General features: G+C 42.8%; 27 non-coding genes across 27 annotated transcripts; all 27 read left to right on the top strand.

The window, feature by feature from the left end:
* The first annotated feature begins 314 nt into the window (after positions 1-314).
* On the top strand, positions 315-386 carry trnaa-cgc (transfer RNA alanine (anticodon CGC)). The gene has a single exon. It is a non-coding gene; the product is annotated as a tRNA-Ala (tRNA).
* Positions 387-684: 298 nt separating this feature from the next.
* On the top strand, positions 685-756 carry trnaa-cgc (transfer RNA alanine (anticodon CGC)). Its single transcript has one exon. It is a non-coding gene; the product is annotated as a tRNA-Ala (tRNA).
* A 588-nt stretch (positions 757-1,344) lies between these two features.
* trnaa-cgc (transfer RNA alanine (anticodon CGC)) lies at positions 1,345-1,416 on the top strand. Its single transcript has one exon. It is a non-coding gene; the product is annotated as a tRNA-Ala (tRNA).
* A 565-nt stretch (positions 1,417-1,981) lies between these two features.
* trnaa-cgc (transfer RNA alanine (anticodon CGC)) lies at positions 1,982-2,053 on the top strand. Its single transcript has one exon. It is a non-coding gene; the product is annotated as a tRNA-Ala (tRNA).
* Positions 2,054-2,227: 174 nt separating this feature from the next.
* trnaa-cgc (transfer RNA alanine (anticodon CGC)) lies at positions 2,228-2,299 on the top strand. The gene has a single exon. It is a non-coding gene; the product is annotated as a tRNA-Ala (tRNA).
* Positions 2,300-2,613: 314 nt separating this feature from the next.
* trnav-uac (transfer RNA valine (anticodon UAC)) lies at positions 2,614-2,685 on the top strand. Its single transcript has one exon. It is a non-coding gene; the product is annotated as a tRNA-Val (tRNA).
* Positions 2,686-4,092: 1,407 nt separating this feature from the next.
* trnaa-cgc (transfer RNA alanine (anticodon CGC)) lies at positions 4,093-4,164 on the top strand. The gene has a single exon. It is a non-coding gene; the product is annotated as a tRNA-Ala (tRNA).
* Positions 4,165-4,338: 174 nt separating this feature from the next.
* trnaa-cgc (transfer RNA alanine (anticodon CGC)) lies at positions 4,339-4,410 on the top strand. Its single transcript has one exon. It is a non-coding gene; the product is annotated as a tRNA-Ala (tRNA).
* Positions 4,411-5,243: 833 nt separating this feature from the next.
* On the top strand, positions 5,244-5,315 carry trnaa-cgc (transfer RNA alanine (anticodon CGC)). Its single transcript has one exon. It is a non-coding gene; the product is annotated as a tRNA-Ala (tRNA).
* Positions 5,316-5,881: 566 nt separating this feature from the next.
* Positions 5,882-5,953, top strand: trnaa-cgc (transfer RNA alanine (anticodon CGC)). Its single transcript has one exon. It is a non-coding gene; the product is annotated as a tRNA-Ala (tRNA).
* Positions 5,954-6,517: 564 nt separating this feature from the next.
* Positions 6,518-6,589, top strand: trnaa-cgc (transfer RNA alanine (anticodon CGC)). The gene has a single exon. It is a non-coding gene; the product is annotated as a tRNA-Ala (tRNA).
* A 175-nt stretch (positions 6,590-6,764) lies between these two features.
* On the top strand, positions 6,765-6,836 carry trnaa-cgc (transfer RNA alanine (anticodon CGC)). Its single transcript has one exon. It is a non-coding gene; the product is annotated as a tRNA-Ala (tRNA).
* Positions 6,837-7,594: 758 nt separating this feature from the next.
* Positions 7,595-7,666, top strand: trnaa-cgc (transfer RNA alanine (anticodon CGC)). Its single transcript has one exon. It is a non-coding gene; the product is annotated as a tRNA-Ala (tRNA).
* A 174-nt stretch (positions 7,667-7,840) lies between these two features.
* trnaa-cgc (transfer RNA alanine (anticodon CGC)) lies at positions 7,841-7,912 on the top strand. The gene has a single exon. It is a non-coding gene; the product is annotated as a tRNA-Ala (tRNA).
* Positions 7,913-8,478: 566 nt separating this feature from the next.
* trnaa-cgc (transfer RNA alanine (anticodon CGC)) lies at positions 8,479-8,550 on the top strand. The gene has a single exon. It is a non-coding gene; the product is annotated as a tRNA-Ala (tRNA).
* A 587-nt stretch (positions 8,551-9,137) lies between these two features.
* trnaa-cgc (transfer RNA alanine (anticodon CGC)) lies at positions 9,138-9,209 on the top strand. Its single transcript has one exon. It is a non-coding gene; the product is annotated as a tRNA-Ala (tRNA).
* Positions 9,210-9,383: 174 nt separating this feature from the next.
* On the top strand, positions 9,384-9,455 carry trnaa-cgc (transfer RNA alanine (anticodon CGC)). Its single transcript has one exon. It is a non-coding gene; the product is annotated as a tRNA-Ala (tRNA).
* Positions 9,456-10,212: 757 nt separating this feature from the next.
* On the top strand, positions 10,213-10,284 carry trnaa-cgc (transfer RNA alanine (anticodon CGC)). The gene has a single exon. It is a non-coding gene; the product is annotated as a tRNA-Ala (tRNA).
* A 298-nt stretch (positions 10,285-10,582) lies between these two features.
* On the top strand, positions 10,583-10,654 carry trnaa-cgc (transfer RNA alanine (anticodon CGC)). Its single transcript has one exon. It is a non-coding gene; the product is annotated as a tRNA-Ala (tRNA).
* A 588-nt stretch (positions 10,655-11,242) lies between these two features.
* On the top strand, positions 11,243-11,314 carry trnaa-cgc (transfer RNA alanine (anticodon CGC)). Its single transcript has one exon. It is a non-coding gene; the product is annotated as a tRNA-Ala (tRNA).
* A 756-nt stretch (positions 11,315-12,070) lies between these two features.
* Positions 12,071-12,142, top strand: trnaa-cgc (transfer RNA alanine (anticodon CGC)). Its single transcript has one exon. It is a non-coding gene; the product is annotated as a tRNA-Ala (tRNA).
* A 174-nt stretch (positions 12,143-12,316) lies between these two features.
* On the top strand, positions 12,317-12,388 carry trnaa-cgc (transfer RNA alanine (anticodon CGC)). The gene has a single exon. It is a non-coding gene; the product is annotated as a tRNA-Ala (tRNA).
* A 565-nt stretch (positions 12,389-12,953) lies between these two features.
* Positions 12,954-13,025, top strand: trnaa-cgc (transfer RNA alanine (anticodon CGC)). Its single transcript has one exon. It is a non-coding gene; the product is annotated as a tRNA-Ala (tRNA).
* Positions 13,026-14,431: 1,406 nt separating this feature from the next.
* trnaa-cgc (transfer RNA alanine (anticodon CGC)) lies at positions 14,432-14,503 on the top strand. Its single transcript has one exon. It is a non-coding gene; the product is annotated as a tRNA-Ala (tRNA).
* A 174-nt stretch (positions 14,504-14,677) lies between these two features.
* On the top strand, positions 14,678-14,749 carry trnaa-cgc (transfer RNA alanine (anticodon CGC)). Its single transcript has one exon. It is a non-coding gene; the product is annotated as a tRNA-Ala (tRNA).
* An 833-nt stretch (positions 14,750-15,582) lies between these two features.
* trnaa-cgc (transfer RNA alanine (anticodon CGC)) lies at positions 15,583-15,654 on the top strand. Its single transcript has one exon. It is a non-coding gene; the product is annotated as a tRNA-Ala (tRNA).
* A 564-nt stretch (positions 15,655-16,218) lies between these two features.
* On the top strand, positions 16,219-16,290 carry trnaa-cgc (transfer RNA alanine (anticodon CGC)). The gene has a single exon. It is a non-coding gene; the product is annotated as a tRNA-Ala (tRNA).
* Positions 16,291-16,800: the final 510 nt, after the last annotated feature.

The raw sequence follows: 16,800 nt of genomic DNA, 5'->3' as shown, positions 1-16,800 counted from the left end.
CAATCTCCTGCATTTTAAAACAATGTGGAACTTTCCACTAGGCTGCAGGAAACTTTGTTTAGTTTATCAGGGTTTGTTGCTCAGTGGTAGAGCACATGCTTTGCCTGTATGAGACCCTGGGTTCAATCCCCAGCATCTCCAAAGGAAAGTTTTGGAATTGTCAAGTTATCTTTTTTTGCAACAAAGTTCCTAAGTTCAATCCCCAGCATTTCAAAGCAATGTGCAACCTGGGTTGCTTAGAAATGCTGACAATCCCAATGTGAAGCAATATGAAGCTTTCCACTAGCCTGCAGGAAACTTGGTTCTGTTCGTCAGGGGATGTAGCTCAGTGGTAGAGCGCATGCTTCGCATGTATGAGGTCCTGGGTTCAATCCCCAGCATTTCAAAGCAATGTGGAACTTTCCACTAGCCTGCAGGAAACTTACTTCTGTTCATCAGGGAATGTAGCTCAGTGGTAGAGCACATCCTTTGCATGTATGGGGTCCTAGGTTCAATCCCCAGCATCTCCAAGGAAAGTTGTAGAATTGTCAATTTATTTTTTTTGCAACAAAGGTCCTGGGTTCAATCCCCAGCATTTCAAAGCAATGTGCAACCTGGGTTGTTAAGAAATGCTGACTATCCCCAGCATTTCAAAGCAATGTGAAGCTTTCCACTAGGCTGCAAGAAACTTGCTTCTGTTCATCAGGGGATGTAGCTCAGTGGTAGAGCGCATGCTTCGCATGTATGAGGTCCTGGGTTCAATCCCCAGCATCTCCAAGGAAAGTTCTGGAGTTGTCAATTCATCTTTTTTGCAACAAAGGTCCTGGGTTCAAACCCCAGCGTCAACAATGAAAGTTGTGGATTTGTCAAGCTTTTTTTTTGCAATTAAAGGACCTGGGTTCAATCTCCTGCCTTTTAAAGTAATGTGCAATCTGAGTTGCTTTGAAATGCTGACAATACCCAGCATTTCAAAGCAATGTGGAACTTTCCACTAGCCTGCAGGAAACTTGCTTTTGTTTATCAGGGGATGTAGCTCAGTGTTAGACCGCATGCTTTGCATGTATGAGGTCCTGGTTTCAATCCCCAGCATCTCCAATGGAAGTTATTCATCAACTCAAAGCTTTATCTATTGTGCATTTCTCTCTGCCTAATTTATGTTTGAAAAATAGTAACTCAACCCAACTTTCACAAGGGTCAGAAGTTCAGTGGTAGAGAATATGCTTTGCAACAAAGGTCCTGGGTTCAATCCCCAGCATTTCAAAATATTGTGCAACCTGGGTTGCTTTGAAATGCTGACAATCCCCAGCATTTCAAAGCAACGTGGAACTTTCCAGTAGCCTGCAGGTAACTTGCTTCTGTTTGTTAGGGGATGTAGCTCAGTGGTAGAGCGCATGCTTCGCATGTATGAGGTCCTGGGTTCAATCCCCAGCATCTCCAATGAAAGTTATTCATCATCTCAAAGCTTTTTCTGTTGTGCATTTCTCTCTGCCTAATTTATGTTTGAAAAATAGCAACTAGCTTTAGTACAAGGCACATGGAACTCAATGCAACTTTCACAAGGTTAAGAAGCTCAGTTGTAGAGAATATTATTTGCATATATGAGGTCCTGGGTTCAAACTCCAGAGTCAACAATGAAAGTTGTCGAATTGTCAAGTTATCCTTCTTTGAAACAAAGGTCCTGGGTTCAATCCCCAGCATTTCAAAGCAATGTGGAACTTTCCACTAGCCTGCAGGAAACTTACTTCTGTTCATCAGGGGATGTAGCTCAGTGGTAGAGCACATCCTTTGCATGTATGGGGTCCTAGGTTCAATCCCCAGCATCTCCAAGGAAAGTTGTAGAATTGTCAATTTTTTTTTTTTTGCAACAAAGGTCCTGGGTTCAATCCCCAGCATTTCAAAGCAATGTGCAACCTGGGTTGTTTAGAAATGCTGACTATCCCCAGCATTTCAAAGCAATATGAAGCTTTCCACTAGCCTGCAGGAAACTTGCTTCTGTTCATCAGGGGATGTAGCTCAGTGGTAGAGCGCATGCTTCGCATGTATGAGGTCCTGGGTTCAATCTCCAGCATTTCCAAGGAAAGTTGTGGAATTTTCAAGTTATTTTTTTGCAACAAAGGTCCTGGTTTCAATCCTCAGCATTTCAAAGTATTGTGCAACCTGGGTTGCTTTGAAATGCTGACAATCCCCAGCATTTCAACGCAATGTGGAACTTTCCAGTAGGCTGCAGGAAACTTGCTTCTGTTCACCAGGGGGTGTAGCTCAGTGGTAGAGCGCATGCTTCGCATGTATGAGGTCCTGGGTTCAGTCCCCAGCATCTCCAATGAAAGTTATTCATCATCTCAAAGCTTTTTCTGTTGTGCATTTCTCTCTGCCTAATTTATGTTTGAAAAATAGCAACTAGCTTTAGTACAAGGCACATGGAACTCAAAGCAACTTTCACAAGGTTAAGCTCAGTTGTAGAGAATATTATTTGCATATATGAGGTCCTGGGTTCAAACCCCAGCGTCAACATTGAAAGTTGTTGAATTGTCAAGTTATCCTTCTTTGCAACAAAGGACCTGGGTTCAATCTCCAGCATTTCAAAACAATGTGGAACTTTCCACTAGGCTGCAGGAAACTTTGTTTAGTTCATCAGGGGATGTAGCTCATTGGTAGAGCACGTGCTTTACATGTATGAGGTCCTGGGTTCAATCCACAGCATCTCCAAAGGAAAGTTGTGGAATTGTCAAGTGATCTTTTTTGCAACAAAGGTCCTGGGTTCAATCCCCATTATTTCAAAGCAATGTGCAACCTGGGTTGCTTTGAAATGCTGACAATCCCCAGCATTTCAAAGCAATGTGGAACTTTCCACTAGAGTGCAGGACACTTGTTTCTGTTTATCAGGGGATGTAGCTCAGTGGTAGAGCGCATGCTTAGCATGTATGAGGTCCTGCCAGATGTGGGCCAGTTCTGCTTCATGCGTTTTGTTCATGGCTGACATGCGCCGTTGCTATGGCTTGATTGCGGCCTAAATCTGGCAAACGGGAGCGGACCGCCCAAGTGCCATCATTCCACGTGGGTAGTGGGCCAGATGAAAGTGTAAAGTGTGGGCCGGATCTGGGCCAGAGCAATTTTGCTATCTGGGTGGGTTCAATCGCCAGCATCACCAATGAAAGTTGTTGAATTGTTGAGTTATTTTTTTGCAACAAAGGTCCTGGGTTCAATCCTCAGCATTTCAAAGTAATGTGCAATCTGAGTTGCTTTTAAATGCTGACAATCCCCAGCATTTCAAAGCGAAGTGGAACTTTCCACTAGCTTGCAGGAAACTTGCTTCTGTTCATCAGGGGATGTAGCTCAGTGTTAGACCGCATGCTTTGCATGTGTAAGGTCCTGGGTTCAATCCCCAGCATCTCCAATGAAAGTTCTTCATCAACTCAAAGCTTTATCTATTGTGCATTTCTCTCTGCCTAATTTATGTTTGAAAAATAGTAACTCAACCCAACTTTCACAAGGGTCAGTAGTTCAGTGGTAGAGAATATGCTTTGCTTATATGATGTCCTGGGTTCAAACCCCAGCATCAACAAAGAAAGTTGTGCATTTGTTAAGTATTTTTTTGCAACAAAGGTCCTGGGTTCAATATCCAGCATTTCAAAACAATGTGGAACTTTCCACTAACCTGCAGGAAACTTTATTTAGTTCATTAGGGGATGTAGCTCTGTGGTAGAGCGAATGCTTTACATGTATGAATTCCTTGGCTCAAACCCCAGCGTCAACAATGAAAGTTGTGGATTTCTCAAGCTATTTTTTTTTGCAATTAAAGGACCTGGGTTCAATCTCCTGCATTTTAAAACAATGTGGAACTTTCCACTAGGCTGCAGGAAACTTTATTTAGCTCATCAGGGGATGTTGCTCAGTGGTAGAGCACATGCTTTGCCTGTATGAGGTCCTGGGTTCAATCCCCAGCATCTCCAAAGGAAGGTTGTGGAATTGTCAAGTTATCTTTTTTTGCAACAAAGTTCCTGGGTTCAATCTCCAGCATTTCAAAGCAATGTGCAACCTGGGTTGCTTAGAAATGCTGACAATCCCAATGTAAAGCTTTCCACTAGCCTGCAGGAAACTTGCTTCTGTTCATCAGGGGATGTAGCTCAGTGGTAGAGCGCATGCTTCGCATGTATGAGGTCCTGGGTTCAATCCCCAGCATCTCCAAGGAAAGTTGTGGAATTTTCAAGTTATTTTTTTGCAACAAAGGTCCTGGTTTCAATCCTCAGCATTTCAAAGTATTGTGCAACCTGGGTTGCTTTGAAATGCTGACAATCCCCAGCATTTCAAAGCAATGTGAAGCTTTCCACTAGGCTGCAAGAAACTTGCTTATGTTCATCAGGGGATGTAGCTCAGTGGTAGAGCGCATGCTTCGCATGTATGAGGTCCTGGGTTCAATCCCCAGCATCTCCAAGGAAAGTTCTGGAGTTGTCAATTCATCTTTTTTGCAACAAAGGTCCTGGGTTAAAACCCCAGCGTCAACAATGAAAGTTGTGGATTTGTCAAGCTATTTTTTTGCAATTAAAGGACCTGGGTTCAATCTCCTGCCTTTTAAAGTAATGTGCAATCTGAGTTGCTTTGAAATGCTGACAATCCCCAGCATTTCAAAGCAATGTGGAACTTTCCACTAGACTGCAGGAAACTTGCTTTTGTTCATCAGGGGATGTAGCTCAGTGTTAGACCGCATGCTTTGCATGATGAGGTCCTGGTTTCAATCCCCAGCATCTCCAATGGAAGTTATTCATCAACTCAAAGCTTTATCTATTGTGCATTTCTCTCTGCCTAATTTATGTTTGAAAAATAGTAACTCAACCCAACTTTCACAAGGGTCAGAAGTTCAGTGGTAGAGAATATGCTTTGCAACAAAGGTCCTGGGTTCAATCCCCAGCATTTCAAAATATTGTGCAACCTGGGTTGCTTTGAAATGCTGACAATCCCCAGCATTTCAAAGCAACGTGGAACTTTCCAGTAGCCTGCAGGAAACTTGCTTCTGTTCGTTAGGGGATGTAGCTCAGTGGTAGAGCGCATGCTTCACATGTATGAGGTCCTGGGTTCAATCCTCAGCATCTCCAAGGAAAGTTGTGCAATTTTCAAGTGATTTTTTTGCAACAAAGGTCCTGGTTTCAATCCTCAGCATTTCAAAGTATTGTGCAACCTGGGTTGCTTTGAAATGCTGACAATCCCCAGCATTTCAAAGCAATGTGGAACTTTCAAGTAGCCTGCAGGAAACTTGCATCTGTTCATCAGGGGATGTAGCTCAGTGGTAGAGCGCATGCTTCGCATGTATGAGGTCCTGGGTTCAATCCCCAGCATCTCCAATGAAAGTTATTCATCATCTCAAAGCTTTTTCTGTTGTGCATTTCTCTCTGCCTAATTTATGTTTGAAAAATAGCAACTAGCTTTAGTACAAGGCACATGGAACTCAATGCAACTTTCACAAGGTTAAGAAGCTCAGTTGTAGAGAATATTATTTGCATATATGAGGTCCTGGGTTCAAACTCCAGAGTCAACAATGAAAGTTGTCGAATTGTCAAGTTATCCTTCTTTGAAACAAAGGTCCTGGGTTCAATCCCCAGCATTTCAAAGCAATGTGGAACTTTCCACTAGCCTGCAGGAAACTTACTTCTGTTCATCAGGGGATGTAGCTCAGTGGTAGAGCACATCCTTTGCATGTATGGGGTCCTAGGTTCAATCCCCAGCATCTCCAAGGAAAGTTGTAGAATTGTCAATTTTTTTTTTTTTTGCAACAAAGGTCCTGGGTTCAATCCCCAGCATTTCAAAGCAATGTGCAACCTGGGTTGCTTTGAAATGCTGACAATCCCCAGCATTTCAAAGCAATGTGGAACTTTCCAGTAGCCTGCAGGAAACTTACATCTGTTCATCAGGGGATGTAGCTCAGTGGTAGAGCGCATGCTTCGCATGTATGAGGTCCTGGGTTCAATCCCCAGCATCTCCAATGAAAGTTATTCATCATCTCAAAGCTTTTTCTGTTGTGCATTTCTCTCTGCCTAATTTATGTTTGAAAAATAGCAACTAGCTTTAGTACAAGGCACATGGAACTCAATGCAACTTTCACAAGGTTAAGAAGCTCAGTTGTAGAGAATATTATTTGCATATATGAGGTCCTGGGTTCAAACCCCAGAGTCAACAATGAAAGTTGTCGAATTGTCAAGTTATCCTTCTTTGAAACAAAGGTCCTGGGTTCAATCCCCAGCATTTCAAAGCAATGTGGAACTTTCCACTAGCCTGCAAGAAACTTTCTTCTGTTCATCAGGGGATGTAGCTCAGTGGTAGAGCACATCCTTTGCATGTATGGGGTCCTAGGTTCAATCCCCAGCATCTCCAAGGAAAGTTGTAGAATTGTCAATTTATTTTTTTTGCAACAAAGGTCCTGGGTTCAATCCCCAGCATTTCAAAGCAATGTGCAACCTGGGTTGTTTAGAAATGCTGACTATCCCCAGCATTTCAAAGCAATGTGAAGCTTTCCACTAGGCTGCAAGAAACTTGCTTCTGTTCATCAGGGGATGTAGCTCAGTGGTAGAGCGCATTATTCGCATGTATGAGGTCCTGGGTTCAATCCCCAGCACCTCCAAGGAAAGTTCAGGAGTTGTCAATTCATCTTTTTTGCAACAAAGGTCCTGGGTTCAATCCTCAGCATTTCAAAGTAATGTGCAATCTGAGTTGCTTTTAAATGCTGACAATCCCCAGTATTTCAAAGCAAAGTGGAACTTTCCACTAGCTTGCAGGAAACTTGCATCTGTTCATCAGGGGATGTAGCTCAGTGGTAGAGCGCATGCTTCGCATGTATGAGGTCCTGGGTTCAATCCCCAGCATCTCCAATGAAAGTTATTCATCATCTCAAAGCTTTTTCTGTTGTGCATTTCTCTTTGCCTAATTAATGTTTGAAAAATAGCAAATAGCTTTAGTACAAGGCACATGGTACTCAATGCAACTTTCACAAGGTTAAGAAGCTCAGTTGTAGAGAATATTATTTGCATATATGAGGTCCTGGGTTCAAACCCCAGCATCAACATTGAAAGTTGTCGAATTGTCAAGTTATCCTTTTTTGCAACAAAGGTCCTGGGTTCATTCCCCAGCATTTCAAAGCAATGTGGAACTTTCCACAAGCCTTCAGGAAACTTACTTCTGTTCATCAAGGGATGTAGCTCAATGGTAGAGCACATGCTTTGCATGTATGAGGTCTTGGGTTCAAACCCCAGCGTCAACAATGAAAGTTGTGGATCTGTCAAGCTATTTTTTTTTGCAATTAAAGGACCTGGGTTCAATCTCCTGCATTTTAAAACAATGTGGAACTTTCCACTAGGCTGCAGGAAACTTTGTTTAGTTTATCAGGGGTTGTTGCTCAGTGGTAGAGCACATGCTTTGCCTGTATGAGACCCTGGGTTCAATCCCCAGCATCTCCAAAGGAAAGTTGTGGAATTGTCAAGTTATCTTTTTTTGCAACAAAGTTCCTAAGTTCAATCCCCAGCATTTCAAAGCAATGTGCAACCTGGGTTGCTTAGAAATGCTGACAATCCCAATGTGAAGCAATATGAAGCTTTCCACTAGCCTGCAGGAAACTTGCGTCTGTTCATCAGGGGATGTAGCTCAGTGGTAGAGCGCATGCTTCGCATGTATGAGGTCCTGGGTTCAATCCCCAGCATCTCCAAGGAAAGTTGTGGAATTTTCAAGTTATTTTTTTGCAACAAAGGTCCTGGTTTCAATCCTCAGCATTTCAAAGTATTGTGCAACCTAGGTTGCTTTGAAATGCTGACAATCCCCAGCATTTCAAAGCAATGTGGAACTTTCCAGTAGCCTGCAGGAAACTTACATTTGTTCATCAGGGGATGTAGCTCAGTGGTAGAGCGCATGCTTCGCATGTATGAGGTCCTGGGTTCAATCCCCAGCATCTCCAATGAAAGTTATTCATCATCTCAAAGCTTTTTCTGTTGTGCATTTCTCTCTGCCTAATTTATGTTTGAAAAATAGCAACTAGCTTTAGTACAAGGCACATGGAACTCAATGCAACTTTCACAAGGTTAAGAAGCTCAGTTGTAGAGAATATTATTTGCATATATGAGGTCCTGGGTTCAAACTCCAGAGTCAACAATGAAAGTTGTCGAATTGTCAAGTTATCCTTCTTTGAAACAAAGGTCCTGGGTTCAATCCCCAGCATTTCAAAGCAATGTGGAACTTTCCACTAGCCTGCAGGAAACTTACTTCTGTTCATCAGGGGATGTAGCTCAGTGGTAGAGCACATCCTTTGCATGTATGGGGTCCTAGGTTCAATCCCCAGCATCTCCAAGGAAAGTTGTAGAATTGTCAATTTATTTATTTTTTGCAACAAAGGTCCTGGGTTCAATCCCCAGCATTTCAAAGCAATGTGCAACCTGGGTTGTTTAGAAATGCTGACTATCCCCAGCATTTCAAAGCAATGTGAAGCTTTCCACTAGGCTGCAAGAAACTTGCTTATGTTCATCAGGGGATGTAGCTCAGTGGTAGAGCGCATGCTTCGCATGTATGAGGTCCTGGGTTCAATCCCCAGCATCTCCAAGGAAAGTTCTGGAGTTGTCAATTCATCTTTTTTGCAACAAAGGTCCTGGGTTAAAACCCCAGCGTCAACAATGAAAGTTGTGGATTTGTCAAGCTATTTTTTTGCAATTAAAGGACCTGGGTTCAATCTCCTGCCTTTTAAAGTATTGTGCAATCTGAGTTGCTTTGAAATGCTGACAATCCCCAGCATTTCAAAGCAATGTGGAACTTTCCACTAGACTGCAGGAAACTTGCTTTTGTTCATCAGGGGATGTAGCTCAGTGTTAGACCGCATGCTTTGCATGAAGAGGTCCTGGTTTCAATCCCCAGCATCTCCAATGGAAGTTATTCATCAACTCAAAGCTTTATCTATTGTGCATTTCTCTCTGCCTAATTTATGTTTGAAAAATAGTAACTCAACCCAACTTTCACAAGGGTCAGAAGTTCAGTGTTAGAGAATATGCTTTGCAACAAAGGTCCTGGGTTCAATCCCCAGCATTTCAAAATATTGTGCAACCTGGGTTGCTTTGAAATGCTGACAATCCCCAGCATTTCAAAGCAACGTGGAACTTTCCAGTAGCCTGCAGGAAACTTGCTTCTGTTCGTTAGGGGATGTAGCTCAGTGGTAGAGCGCATGCTTCGCATGTATGAGGTCCTGGGTTCAATCCTCAGCATCTCCAAGGAAAATTGTGCAATTTTCAAGTGATTTTTTTGCAACAAAGGTCCTGGTTTCAATCCTCTGCATTTCAAAGTATTGTGCAACCTGGGTTGCTTTGAAATGCTGACAATCCCCAGCATTTCAAAGCAATGTGGAACTTTCCAGTAGCCTGCAGGAAACTTGCATCCGTTCATCAGGGGATGTAGCTCAGTGGTAGAGCGCATGCTTCGCATGTATGAGGTCCTGGGTTCAATCCCCAGCATCTCCAATGAAAGTTATTCATCATCTCAAAGCTTTTTCTGTTGTGCATTTCTCTCTGCCTAATTAATGTTTGAAAAATAGCAAATAGCTTTAGTACAAGGCACATGGTACTCAATGCAACTTTCACAAGGTTAAGAAGCTCAGTTGTAGAGAATATTATTTGCATATATGAGGTCCTGGGTTCAAACCCCAGCGTCAACATTGAAAGTTGTCGAATTGTCAAGTTATCCTTTTTTGCAACAAAGGTCCTGGGTTCATTCCCCAGCATTTCAAAGCAATGTGGAACTTTCCACTAGCCTGCAGGAAACTTACCTCTGTTCATCAGGGGATGTAGCTCAATGGTAGAGCACATGCTTTGCATGTATGAGGTCTTAGGTTCAAACCCCAGCGTCAACAATGAAAGTTGTGGATTTGTCAAGCTTTTTTTTTTGCAATTAAAGGACCTGGGTTCAATCTCCTGCATTTTAAAACAATGTGGAACTTTCCACTAGGCTGCAGGAAACTTTGTTTAGTTTATCAGGGTTTGTTGCTCAGTGGTAGAGCACATGCTTTGCCTGTATGAGACCCTGGGTTCAATCCCCAGCATCTCCAAAGGAAAGTTTTGGAATTGTCAAGTTATCTTTTTTTGCAACAAAGTTCCTAAGTTCAATCCCCAGCATTTCAAAGCAATGTGCAACCTGGGTTGCTTAGAAATGCTGACAATCCCAATGTGAAGCAATATGAAGCTTTCCACTAGCCTGCAGGAAACTTGGTTCTGTTCGTCAGGGGATGTAGCTCAGTGGTAGAGCGCATGCTTCGCATGTATGAGGTCCTGGGTTCAATCCCCAGCATTTCAAAGCAATGTGGAACTTTCCACTAGCCTGCAGGAAACTTACTTCTGTTCATCAGGGAATGTAGCTCAGTGGTAGAGCACATCCTTTGCATGTATGGGGTCCTAGGTTCAATCCCCAGCATCTCCAAGGAAAGTTGTAGAATTGTCAATTTATTTTTTTTGCAACAAAGGTCCTGGGTTCAATCCCCAGCATTTCAAAGCAATGTGCAACCTGGGTTGTTAAGAAATGCTGACTATCCCCAGCATTTCAAAGCAATGTGAAGCTTTCCACTAGGCTGCAAGAAACTTGCTTCTGTTCATCAGGGGATGTAGCTCAGTGGTAGAGCGCATGCTTCGCATGTATGAGGTCCTGGGTTCAATCCCCAGCATCTCCAAGGAAAGTTCTGGAGTTGTCAATTCATCTTTTTTGCAACAAAGGTCCTGGGTTCAAACCCCAGCGTCAACAATGAAAGTTGTGGATTTGTCAAGCTTTTTTTTTGCAATTAAAGGACCTGGGTTCAATCTCCTGCCTTTTAAAGTAATGTGCAATCTGAGTTGCTTTGAAATGCTGACAATACCCAGCATTTCAAAGCAATGTGGAACTTTCCACTAGCCTGCAGGAAACTTGCTTTTGTTTATCAGGGGATGTAGCTCAGTGTTAGACCGCATGCTTTGCATGTATGAGGTCCTGGTTTCAATCCCCAGCATCTCCAATGGAAGTTATTCATCAACTCAAAGCTTTATCTATTGTGCATTTCTCTCTGCCTAATTTATGTTTGAAAAATAGTAACTCAACCCAACTTTCACAAGGGTCAGAAGTTCAGTGGTAGAGAATATGCTTTGCAACAAAGGTCCTGGGTTCAATCCCCAGCATTTCAAAATATTGTGCAACCTGGGTTGCTTTGAAATGCTGACAATCCCCAGCATTTCAAAGCAACGTGGAACTTTCCAGTAGCCTGCAGGAAACTTGCTTCTGTTTGTTAGGGGATGTAGCTCAGTGGTAGAGCGCATGCTTCGCATGTATGAGGTCCTGGGTTCAATCCCCAGCATCTCCAATGAAAGTTATTCATCATCTCAAAGCTTTTTCTGTTGTGCATTTCTCTCTGCCTAATTAATGTTTGAAAAATAGCAAATAGCTTTAGTACAAGGCACATGGTACTCAATGCAACTTTCACAAGGTCAAGAAGCTCAGTTGTAGAGAATATTATTTGCATATATGAGGTCCTGGGTTCAAACCCCAGCGTCAACATTGAAAGTTGTCGAATTGTCAAGTTATCCTTTTTTGCAACAAAGGTCCTGGGTTCATTCCCCAGCATTTCAAAGCAATGTGGAACTTTCCACTAGCCTGCAGGAAACTTACTTCTGTTCATCAGGGGATGTAGCTCAAAGGTAGAGCACATGCTTTGCATATATGAGGTCTTGGGTTCAAACCCCAGCGTCAACAATGAAAGTTGTGGATTTGTCAAGCTATTTTTTTGCAATTAAAGGACCTGGGTTCAATCTCCTGCATTTTAAAACAATGTGGAACTTTCCACTAGGCTGCAGGAAACTTTGTTTAGTTTATCAGGGGTTGTTGCTCAGTGGTAGAGCACATGCTTTGCCTGTATGAGACCCTGGGTTCAATCCCCAGCACCTCCAAAGGAAAGTTGTGGAATTGTCAAGTTATCTTTTTTTGCAACAAAGTTCCTAAGTTCAATCCCCAGCATTTCAAAGCAATGTGCAACCTGGGTTGCTTAGAAATGCTGACAATCCCAATGTGAAGCAATATGAAGCTTTCCACTAGCCTGCAGGAAACTTGCGTCTGTTCATCAGGGGATGTAGCTCAGTGGTAGAGCGTATGCTTCGCATGTATGAGGTCCTGGGTTCAATCCCCAGCATCTCCAAGGAAAGTTGTGGAATTTTCAAGTTATTTTTTTGCAACAAAGGTCCTGGTTTCAATCCTCAGCATTTCAAAGTATTGTGCAACCTGGGTTGCTTTGAAATGCTGACAATCCCCAGCATTTCAAAGCAATGTGGAACTTTCCAGTAGCCTGCAGGAAACTTACATCTGTTCATCAGGGGATGTAGCTCAGTGGTAGAGCGCATGCTTCGCATGTATGAGGTCCTGGGTTAAATCCCCAGCATCTCCAATGAAAGTTATTCATCATCTCAAAGCTTTTTCTGTTGTGCATTTCTCTCTGCCTAATTTATGTTTGAAAAATAGCAACTAGCTTTAGTACAAGGCACATGGAACTCAATGCAACTTTCACAAGGTTAAGAAGCTCAGTTGTAGAGAATATTATTTGCATATATGAGGTCCTGGGTTCAAACTCCAGAGTCAACAATGAAAGTTGGTGAATTGTCAAGTTATCCTTCTTTGAAACAAAGGTCCTGGGTTCAATCCCCAGCATTTCAAAGCAATGTGGAACTTTCCACTAGCCTGCAGGAAACTTACTTCTGTTCATCAGGGGATGTAGCTCAGTGGTAGAGCACATCCTTTGCATGTATGGGGTCCTAGGTTCAATCCCCAGCATCTCCAAGGAAAGTTGTAGAATTGTCAATTTTTTTTTTTTTGCAACAAAGGTCCTGGGTTCAATCCCCAGCATTTCAAAGCAATGTGCAACCTGGGTTGTTTAGAAATGCTGACTATCCCCAGCATTTCAAAGCAATATGAAGCTTTCCACTAGCCTGCAGGAAACTTGCTTCTGTTCATCAGGGGATGTAGCTCAGTGGTAGAGCGCATGCTTCGCATGTATGAGGTCCTGGGTTCAATCTCCAGCATTTCCAAGGAAAGTTGTGGAATTTTCAAGTTATTTTTTTGCAACAAAGGTCCTGGTTTCAATCCTCAGCATTTCAAAGTATTGTGCAACCTGGGTTGCTTTGAAATGCTGACAATCCCCAGCATTTCAACGCAATGTGGAACTTTCCAGTAGCCTGCAGGAAACTTGCTTCTGTTCACCAGGGGGTGTAGCTCAGTGGTAGAGCGCATGCTTCGCATGTATGAGGTCCTGCCAGATGTGGGCCAGTTCTGCTTCATGCGTTTTGTTCATGGCTGACATGCGCCGTTGCTATGGCTTGATTGCGGCCTAAATCTGGCAAACGGGAGCGGACCGCCCAAGTGCCATCATTCCACGTGGGTAGTGGGCCAGATGAAAGTGTAAAGTGTGGGCCGGATCTGGGCCAGAGCAATTTTGCTATCTGGGTGGGTTCAATCGCCAGCATCACCAATGAAAGTTGTTGAATTGTTGAGTTATTTTTTTGCAACAAAGGTCCTGGGTTCAATCCTCAGCATTTCAAAGTAATGTGCAATCTGAGTTGCTTTTAAATGCTGACAATCCCCAGCATTTCAAAGCGAAGTGGAACTTTCCACTAGCTTGCAGGAAACTTGCTTCTGTTCATCAGGGGATGTAGCTCAGTGTTAGACCGCATGCTTTGCATGTGTAAGGTCCTGGGTTCAATCCCCAGCATCTCCAATGAAAGTTCTTCATCAACTCAAAGCTTTATCTATTGTGCATTTCTCTCTGCCTAATTTATGTTTGAAAAATAGTAACTCAACCCAACTTTCACAAGGGTCAGTAGTTCAGTGGTAGAGAATATGCTTTGCTTATATGATGTCCTGGGTTCAAACCCCAGCATCAACAAAGAAAGTTGTGCATTTGTTAAGTATTTTTTTGCAACAAAGGTCCTGGGTTCAATATCCAGCATTTCAAAACAATGTGGAACTTTCCACTAACCTGCAGGAAACTTTATTTAGTTCATTAGGGGATGTAGCTCTGTGGTAGAGCGAATGCTTTACATGTATGAATTCCTTGGCTCAAACCCCAGCGTCAACAATGAAAGTTGTGGATTTCTCAAGCTATTTTTTTTTTGCAATTAAAGGACCTGGGTTCAATCTCCTGCATTTTAAAACAATGTGGAACTTTCCACTAGGCTGCAGGAAACTTTATTTAGCTCATCAGGGGATGTTGCTCAGTGGTAGAGCACATGCTTTGCCTGTATGAGGTCCTGGGTTCAATCCCCAGCATCTCCAAAGGAAGGTTGTGGAATTGTCAAGTTATCTTTTTTTGCAACAAAGTTCCTGGGTTCAATCTCCAGCATTTCAAAGCAATGTGCAACCTGGGTTGCTTAGAAATGCTGACAATCCCAATGTAAAGCTTTCCACTAGCCTGCAGGAAACATGCTTCTGTTCATCAGGGGATGTAGCTCAGTGGTAGAGCGCATGCTTCGCATGTATGAGGTCCTGGGTTCAATCCCCAGCATCTCCAAGGAAAGTTGTGGAATTTTCAAGTTATTTTTTTGCAACAAAGGTCCTGGTTTCAATCCTCAGCATTTCAAAGTATTGTGCAACCTGGGTTGCTTTGAAATGCTGACAATCCCCAGCATTTCAAAGCAATGTGAAGCTTTCCACTAGGCTGCAAGAAACTTGCTTATGTTCATCAGGGGATGTAGCTCAGTGGTAGAGCGCATGCTTCGCATGTATGAGGTCCTGGGTTCAATCCCCAGCATCTCCAAGGAAAGTTCTGGAGTTGTCAATTCATCTTTTTTGCAACAAAGGTCCTGGGTTAAAACCCCAGCGTCAACAATGAAAGTTGTGGATTTGTCAAGCTATTTTTTTGCAATTAAAGGACCTGGGTTCAATCTCCTGCCTTTTAAAGTAATGTGCAATCTGAGTTGCTTTGAAATGCTGACAATCCCCAGCATTTCAAAGCAATGTGGAACTTTCCACTAGACTGCAGGAAACTTGCTTTTGTTCATCAGGGGATGTAGCTCAGTGTTAGACCGCATGCTTTGCATGATGAGGTCCTGGTTTCAATCCCCAGCATCTCCAATGGAAGTTATTCATCAACTCAAAGCTTTATCTATTGTGCATTTCTCTCTGCCTAATTTATGTTTGAAAAATAGTAACTCAACCCAACTTTCACAAGGGTCAGAAGTTCAGTGGTAGAGAATATGCTTTGCAACAAAGGTCCTGGGTTCAATCCCCAGCATTTCAAAATATTGTGCAACCTGGGTTGCTTTGAAATGCTGACAATCCCCAGCATTTCAAAGCAACGTGGAACTTTCCAGTAGCCTGCAGGAAACTTGCTTCTGTTCGTTAGGGGATGTAGCTCAGTGGTAGAGCGCATGCTTCACATGTATGAGGTCCTGGGTTCAATCCTCAGCATCTCCAAGGAAAGTTGTGCAATTTTCAAGTGATTTTTTTGCAACAAAGGTCCTGGTTTCAATCCTCAGCATTTCAAAGTATTGTGCAACCTGGGTTGCTTTGAAATGCTGACAATCCCCAGCATTTTAAAGCAATGTGGAACTTTCAAGTAGCCTGCAGGAAACTTGCATCTGTTCATCAGGGGATGTAGCTCAGTGGTAGAGCGCATGCTTCGCATGTATGAGGTCCTGGGTTCAATCCCCAGCATCTCCAATGAAAGTTATTCATCATCTCAAAGCTTTTTCTGTTGTGCATTTCTCTCTGCCTAATTTATGTTTGAAAAATAGCAACTAGCTTTAGTACAAGGCACATGGAACTCAATGCAACTTTCACAAGGTTAAGAAGCTCAGTTGTAGAGAATATTATTTGCATATATGAGGTCCTGGGTTCAAACTCCAGAGTCAACAATGAAAGTTGTCGAATTGTCAAGTTATCCTTCTTTGAAACAAAGGTCCTGGGTTCAATCCCCAGCATTTCAAAGCAATGTGGAACTTTCCACTAGCCTGCAGGAAACTTACTTCTGTTCATCAGGGGATGTAGCTCAGTGGTAGAGCACATCCTTTGCATGTATGGGGTCCTAGGTTCAATCCCCAGCATCTCCAAGGAAAGTTGTAGAATTGTCAATTTTTTTTTTTTGCAACAAAGGTCCTGGGTTCAATCCCCAGCATTTCAAAGCAATGTGCAACCTGGGTTGCTTTGAAATGCTGACAATCCCCAGCATTTCAAAGCAATGTGGAACTTTCCAGTAGCCTGCAGGAAACTTACATCTGTTCATCAGGGGATGTAGCTCAGTGGTAGAGCGCATGCTTCGCATGTATGAGGTCCTGGGTTCAATCCCCAGCATCTCCAATGAAAGTTATTCATCATCTCAAAGCTTTTTCTGTTGTGCATTTCTCTCTGCCTAATTTATGTTTGAAAAATAGCAACTAGCTTTAGTACAAGGCACATGGAACTCAATGCAACTTTCACAAGGTTAAGAAGCTCAGTTGTAGAGAATATTATTTGCATATATGAGGTCCTGGGTTCAAACCCCAGAGTCAACAATGAAAGTTGTCGAATTGTCAAGTTATCCTTCTTTGAAACAAAGGTCCTGGGTTCAATCCCCAGCATTTCAAAGCAATGTGGAACTTTCCACTAGCCTGCAAGAAACTTTCTTCTGTTCATCAGGGGATGTAGCTCAGTGGTAGAGCACATCCTTTGCATGTATGGGGTCCTAGGTTCAATCCCCAGCATCTCCAAGGAAAGTTGTAGAATTGTCAATTTATTTTTTTTGCAACAAAGGTCCTGGGTTCAATCCCCAGCATTTCAAAGCAATGTGCAACCTGGGTTGTTTAGAAATGCTGACTATCCCCAGCATTT

The sequence above is a fragment of the Pseudorasbora parva genome, chromosome 20 (assembly GCF_024679245.1).
Source record: "Pseudorasbora parva isolate DD20220531a chromosome 20, ASM2467924v1, whole genome shotgun sequence".
Classification (NCBI taxonomy): domain Eukaryota; kingdom Metazoa; phylum Chordata; class Actinopteri; order Cypriniformes; family Gobionidae; genus Pseudorasbora; species Pseudorasbora parva.
Note: the sequence above shows the minus strand (reverse complement) of the source record. Positions and strands in the feature narration are given on the sequence as shown.